At 47.0% G+C, this 7,519-nt stretch overlaps 1 long non-coding RNA gene across 1 annotated transcript; it reads right to left on the bottom strand.

Moving 5' to 3' along the window:
• Nucleotides 1-5,523: 5,523 nt before the first annotated feature.
• LOC130123407 (uncharacterized) lies at nt 5,524-7,301 on the bottom strand. The gene is made up of 3 exons (XR_008811320.1): nt 7,227-7,301; nt 5,878-5,989; nt 5,524-5,602 (listed from the first exon to the last, which is right to left on the bottom strand). It is a non-coding gene; the product is annotated as an uncharacterized LOC130123407 (long non-coding RNA).
• Between the last annotated feature and the right edge of the window lie 218 nt (nt 7,302-7,519).

The following is a 7,519-nucleotide window of genomic DNA, read 5'->3' on the forward strand; positions in this document are numbered from 1 at the left end:
GTCTTTGGCTTCAGTTGTCTCCACCCCTAATGTCAAGATCAAATAAAATTCTGCTGTAAATAAAGCAGCAAGGTGCATTCATGAAGAGGCTGTGACGGTGCTTCTGTTATTTCCTTCTATATATCGCACCTCAGCCGCGTTGTGGTGTGCTCATCCACTGTGTTGGTGTGCAGCCGTGTTTGAACTGAACTGTTTATCTAGTGGGCGGCACGGTGATGCAGTGGTTAGTGCTGTTGCCGCACGGCAAGAAGGTCCAGGGTTCAAACCCTAGGGTTGTCCAACCTTGGGGGTCATCCCAGGTCATCCTTTGTGTGGAGTTTATATGTTCCCCCCATGTCTGCGGTGGGTTTTCTCCGGGTGCTCCGGTTTCTCCCACCATCAAAAAGGCATGCGTGTTGGCGTCCAGGTAGCGTAGCAGTCTATTCCGTTGCTTACGAACATGGGGATCGCCTGTTCACATCCCTGCATTACCTCCGGCTTGGTCGGGCGTCCCTACAGACACAATTGGCTGTGTCTGCGGGTGGGAAGCCGGATGTGGGTATGTACCCTGGTCGCTGCTCTAGCGCCTCCTCTGGTCGGTCGGGCACCTGTTTGGGGGAGAGGGGGAACTGGGGGAATAGCGTGATCCTCCCTTGCGCTACGACCCCCTGGTGAAACTCCTCACTGTCGGGTGAAAAGAAGCGGCTGGTGACTCCGCATGTATCGGAGGAGGCATGTGGTAGTCTGTAGCCCTCCTCGGATTGGCAGAGGGGGTGGAGCAGCGACCGGGACAGCTCGGAAGAGTGGGGTAATTGGCCAAGTACAATTGGGAGAAAAAAGACATGCATGTTAGGGTTAATACTCCTGACTGTGCCCCTGAGCAAGGCAATGGAAAGACAAACTGGAGTTGGTCCCCAGGCACTGCACAGCAGCTGCCCACTGCTCCACAGCTAGGATGGGTCAAATGCAGAGAAAGAATCCCCCTCCCCACATGCACACACACACACACACATGGGGGATTAATAAAGTAGTAAAAAAGAAAAAGTGCTGTTAGATGAAAAGTGCATTAAGTTTTTGATTCCACCACTGCCATAAATACACCTGTACTGAAGATGTGTATGTGCTTATGTCACTGGAGGGCTTTAGTTGAGAGCAAACACCAAAATCATATATATATATATAAAATCCAGTATAGTATGTATTTTTAAATCATGTGACATTGGTTTCCATGCTGGAAGGCTCTTCATAATCTACTGCTACTGCTTCAGACCCCCGTCAGGGGTCGCCACAGCGGATCATCCATTTCCATCTCTTCCTGTCCTCTGCATCTTCCTCTGTCACACCAGCCACCTGCATTTCCTCCCTCACCACATCCATAAACCTCCTCTTTGCTTTTCCTCTTCCCTGGCAGCTCCATATTCAGCATCCTTCTCCCAATACACCCAGCATCTCTCCTCCAAACATGTCCAAACCATCTCAACCTTGCCTCTTTTGCTTTGTCCCAAACTGTCCAACCTGAGCTGTCCCTCTAATATACTTGTTCCTAATCCTGTCCTTCTTCATCACCCCAATAAAAATCTTAGCATCTTCAACTCTGCCACCTCCAGCTCCACCTCCTGTCTTTTCGTCAGTGCCACGGTCTCCAGACCATACAACATAGCTGGTCTCACAACCATCTTGTAAACCTTCCCTTTCACTCTTGCTGGTATCCTTTTGTCGCAAATCACTCCTGACACTCTTCTCCACCCACTCCACCCTGCCTGCACTCTCTTCTTTACCTCTCTACTGCACTCCCCGTTACTTTGAACAGTTGACCCCACCTCTACTCCTTGCATCCTCACCATTCCACTGTCCTCCCTCTCATTCACACATAGGTATTCCATCTTGCTCCTACTGACTTTCCTTCCTCTTCGCTCCAGTGCATACCTCCACCTCTCCAGGATCCCCTTAACCTGCACCCCACTCTCACTACAGATCACAATGTCCTCTGCAAACATCATAGTCCACAGAAACTCCTGTCTGACCTCGTCCGTCAACCTGTCCATCCCCATTACAAACAATGGGGGGCTCAGAGTTGATCCTTGATCAACTTTATACCTCTGTAGTTGCTACAGTTCTGCACAACGCCCTTGTTCATGAAAATCGGTACCAGTAAGCTTCTTCTCCACTCCTCAGGCATCCTCTCGCTTTCCAAGATTGTGTTCAACAATCTAGTTTAAAACTCCACTACCATCTCTCCTAAACATCTCCATGCCTCCACAGGTATGTCATCTGGACCAACCGGCTTTCCACTCTTCATCCTCTTCATAGCTGCCCTCACTTCCTCCTTGCTAATCCACCGCACTTCCTGATTCACTATCCCCACATCATCCAACCCTCTTTCTCTCTCTCTCTCTCTCTCTCTCTCTCTCATTTTCTTCATTCATCAGCCCCTCAAAGTACTCCTTCCACCTTCTCAGCACATTCTCCTCGCTTGTCAGCACATTTCCGTCTCTATCCTTGATCGCCCTTACCTGCTCCACATCCTTCCCAGCTCGCTCCATCTAGCCAATCAGTACAAGTCCTTCTCTCCTTCCTTAGTGTCTAACCTCTCATACAACTCACCATACACCTTTACCTTCACCACCTCTCTCTTTGCTTTACGCTGCATCTCCTTGTACTCCTGTCTACTTTCTTCATCTCTCTGACTATCCCACTTCTTTGCCAACCTCTTCCTCTGTATACTTTTTCTGTACTTCCTCATTCCACCACCAAGTCTCCTTGTCTTCCTTCCTCTGTCCTGATGACACACCAAATACCTTCCTAGCTGTCTCCCTCACTATATCTGCAGTAGTTGCCCAGCCATGCAGCAACTCTTCACTACCACCCAGTGCCTGTCTTACCTCCTTACTGAACTCCACACAACAGTCTTCCTTCTTCAACTTCCACCATTTGATCCTTGGCTCTGCCTTTACTCTCTTCCTCTTCTTGGTCTCCAAAGTCATACTAAGGACCACCATCTGATGCTGCCTAGCTACATTCTCCCCTGTCACCACCTTGCAGTCTCTAACCCATTTCAGATCGTACCTTCTACATAAGATATAGTCCACCTGTGTGCACTTTCCTCCACTCTTGTACGTCACCCTGTGTTCCTCCCTCATCTTGAAATATGTATTCACCACAGCCATTTCCATCCTTTTCGCAAAATCCACCACCATCTGTCCTTCCACATTCCTCTCCTTGACACCATACCTACCCATCACTTCCTCATCACCTCTGTTCCCTTCACCAAACATGCCTACTGAAGTCTGCTCCAATCACCACTCTCTCCTCCTTGGGTACCCTCTCCACCACTTCATCCAGCTCACTCCAGAATTCTTTCTCTTCCATATCACACCCAACTTGCAGGGCATATGATAACATTCATCAATACACCTTCGATTTCCAGCTTCATACTCATCACTCTGTCTGACACTCTCTTCACCTCCAGGACACTGTTTGACATACTCTTCCTTTAGAACCACCCCTACCCCATTTCTCCTCCCATTTGCACCATGGTAGAAGAGTTTGAACCCACCTCTGATGCTCCTGGCCTTACTCCCCTTCCACCTGATCTCTTGCACACACAGTATATCTCCCTTCCTCCTCTCCATCATGTCATGGAAGGCTCATCATAATGCAAGTCCCAATGACATGAAGGTGACCGTGTGCTGCGGGAGATGAACTGAAAGTGCAATGACACTTGCTGGATGTAATCCCATACTGACCTCCTACATTTAATGATATGCAGCAAAGAAAGGACCAAGTTTAAATACTGCTATAGATTATTATCAATTGCTAGAGATGGTTTACTGACAAATTCAAAGATCCCTTACAAACCACATCTCGCTTTGTCACTGCATAGGTGTAGTTCATTGAAGGTCAGTATTAATATATTCATCACTAAAATTGTTCTTACCTGTAACCTGACCCACAATTTACTTTTTTACAGCTCTCATACAGAAAAAAATATAATTACCGTATGTTCATAAAAGCTTGTGCACATCAGGAGATATACTATATACTATAGATATATATATAGGACAGTACTGACTCAGCATTGGGAATCATCATGTCAACATGACAGTAAGGCAATAGGTAGTGGTGACTTTGTGTGTGTTTAGTAGTTGATAAACTTATTCAAGATCAACTAACAAATGAGGATTTGGTTTGGATTTCTTGTAATACTGTAGTATTGAGATTCAACATTCAATGGCACTTTGCACCTAAAGCAGCCTTGTGGCTGAAACACAGCTATACATGGCCTGTAAAGATATTCACAAATTAAGATTTATGCGTCCGGGTAGTGTAGCGGTGTATTCCATTGCCTGCCAACACGGGGATTCCGGTTCGAATCCCTGTGTTACTTCCAGCTTGGTCGGGCGTCCCTACAGACACAATTGGCTGTGTCTGCGGGTGGGAAGCCAGATGTGGGTGTGTCCTGGTCGCTGCACTAGCACCTCCTCTGGTTGGTTGGGGCGCTTGTTCAGGAGAAAGGGGGAACGGGGGGGGGGGGGATAGCACGGGGAATAACATGGTTGACGACTCCATATGTATCAGAGGAGGCATGTGGAATGTGGAAGAATGGGGTAATTGGACGGATACAACTGGGGAGAAAAAGGGGAAAAAATTCGAAAAAAATAAATAAATTAGGATTTATTTAATCCGGGCGGCGTGGTGGTGCAGTGGTTAACGCGGTCGCCTCACAGCAAGAAGGTCCTGGGTTCGAACCCCGGGGTTGTCCACCTTGGTGGGTTATCCCGGGTTGTCCTGTGTGTGGAGTTTGCATGTTCTCCCCGTGCCTGCGTGGGCTTCCTGCGGGTGCTCCGGTTTCCCCCCACAGTCCAAAGACATACAGGTCAGCTGAACCTGCTGTACTAAATTGCCCCCAGGTGTGTGTGTGTGTGTGTGTGTGTGTGTGTGTGTGTGTGTGTGTATATATCGGCTCTGTGATGGCCTGGCGGCCTGTCCAGGGTGTCTCCCCGCCTGCTGACCAATGACTGCTGGGATAGGCTCCAGCATCCCGTGACCCCAATTGGGATAAACAGCTTGGATAACAGATGGATGTGGATTCATTTAATCCTCGCCAGAAAAATAAAAAGGTCTCACTTTTTATTTTTTCATAACTAACAGTCCATTTTAAGCAAAACCACACTTGGTTCTGACATGTGTCTAGTTTCACAATTTTCTTGTCTGTCGAGGGAAAGAACACAAAAATGGTAAAGTTTACTCAGAAGCCAAACATCTAGCACACAAATCACTGGTCCGTTTGGGATGACACTTTTATGCTGTTCAGGGAGGCAGGAGATACAATCTGACAGTGATCAACCTGACAAATGGGTGTGTGAGTGTGTGTGTGTGCTTTGACAATAAAATGACAGTAAATTGAGTGTGCGGATACTGTTGACCTTACTGAAATGTTCCTGGATCTTGTTGAGGATATTCATGCTGAACTTGCTGTCCACCATGTTGATGGCCAGTCCCCTTTTGCCGAACCGACCCGTGCGTCCAATCCTGTGCAGGTATGCCTCGTTGTCTGGGTTACCGTAGACAACCACAGGAAGGTCAGAATTGATCACCATGGAAACCTGCTCAACGTCGATTCCTAAGTGGATGACATAGGAAGCAAAGGGAACAGGGGGAAGGAAGTGTGTATAACCATCATGTATTCCCAAATGTTTGGTTATACAACATATGGGTGTGCACCGCTAACAGGTTAGATGGCTAATCGCTTATTTCAAATTGCTCATGCTATTCATTACAGTTAAATTAATAATTTGCATATTTCTTGAAATGATTTCTATCGATTTCCTAGTGTAAATGTGCACAAAAATCCAGATTGTTGCACTGACCTTAACCACAACCCACAACTCAACTTACCCAGGAGCTGGGAGGACTCCAGTCCGGAGCCAAACTCTCTTTGACTGTTCCCCAGTTGTGGAGCCTATCTCAGCAGTCATTGGGCAGCAGGCGGTGAGACACCCTGGACAAGCTGCCACGCCATCACACACACACACACACACACACACACACACACACACACACACACACACACACACACACACACACACAATTTAGTATGGCCGATTCACCTGACCTACATGTCTTTGGACTGTGGGAGGAAACCGGAGCCCCCGGAGGAAACCCACACAGACACGGGGAGAACATGCAAACTCCACACAGAGGATGACCCCCCCCCAAGGTTGGACTACCCCGGGGCTCGAACCCAGGACCTTCTTGCTGTGAGGCGACTGTGCTAACCACTGCGCCACCATGCCACCCTCTGTATGTAATTGTTAAACTGTATCCATACATAATAATGTGTACTTCACATCACTGTGGTCCCTGGGAATGCCCATTTGATTTGCTAATGTGCGTATGGATAGGTGGATGCAAAGTACATTGAGTTACTGACAAGTGACATGCGAAGACAAATTCCTTGTATCGTGTTAAAGCAAACTTGGCCAGTGTAGCCCAAGTCTGATAAATTGTGGTGATGACTGTTGACACAATTGAATGGCTTTCAACTTGAATGGTGAACGTAGCAGCATCCACCCTGTTTCATCTTGTGCCACACTAAAGTTATGAAGCCAGTTCAATGTGTTAAATCCCTTAGCTTTGGGGACTATTGTCTAAATCAAAGTATTTTGCCTCAGATCTACTCTACACTATGCCTGGTTGTAATTTAACGGCGATAAATCTACCTGTTCATGTTCCGTGCAGATGAGGGAAAGTTGTTTATTTTGGTCCAAATTGCATCATTTTTTTAATATAATCATGGTGCTGTTTTCTATGGTGTCTGATTCTGACAATGACGACAGTTTTCCATGGAGTCATTTTTAAACATCAATCTGGATGCTCATCACACACCTCCTTATCCGCTCTCAATCATGTGCCATTATAGGGTGTTTTGGCGTAATAGAATTGCGTTTCTAAATACATCTGGGGGGGGGGACTATCTTGGCTGGAAATTGTGCTATTAAAGAAGTATCCGAGGCGTAAGCAAACAATTTCCACTTCAGATGTAATAATTTTCCACACATAATCAGGATTCCCTGTGTTAAGATAATATAGGAGGTCTGAGATGGGAACCAGCCACGTGAGCTCAGGATCTGCTCCTGCGATAGATAGCAAAACACATTTTCTTTCATTGCCCCCGTAATGGAGCCCTTGGTGTTTATTTTTAACACCACATAGCTTTATATGGTGACAGCATATAGCTTACTCACCAAAACGCCATACAGGACTGATGGGAATCGAACCACCGTCTCGTATCATGAATGCGAACGGCCGGTTGAAAGAGCAGCCATTGCGAACCGTGTCGCGTTGTAAACATACATTTCCCACAATGCTTTGAGGCTGAAGGAGGAGGAGTCAAAGGGGCTGGGATTTTCTTACTCGCTTCTTTTCTTTTTTTTCCCTCGTTAGCCTAAATTGTGCACTTGTTCCTCCTTAAGTATCCATCATTTGGGCTGGTGAAAGTGTTCCCCCCCCCCCCCCGTCCGTCCGTCCGGGTGTTACC

The sequence above is a fragment of the Lampris incognitus genome, chromosome 14 (assembly GCF_029633865.1).
Source record: "Lampris incognitus isolate fLamInc1 chromosome 14, fLamInc1.hap2, whole genome shotgun sequence".
In the NCBI taxonomy this organism is placed as follows: domain Eukaryota; kingdom Metazoa; phylum Chordata; class Actinopteri; order Lampriformes; family Lampridae; genus Lampris; species Lampris incognitus.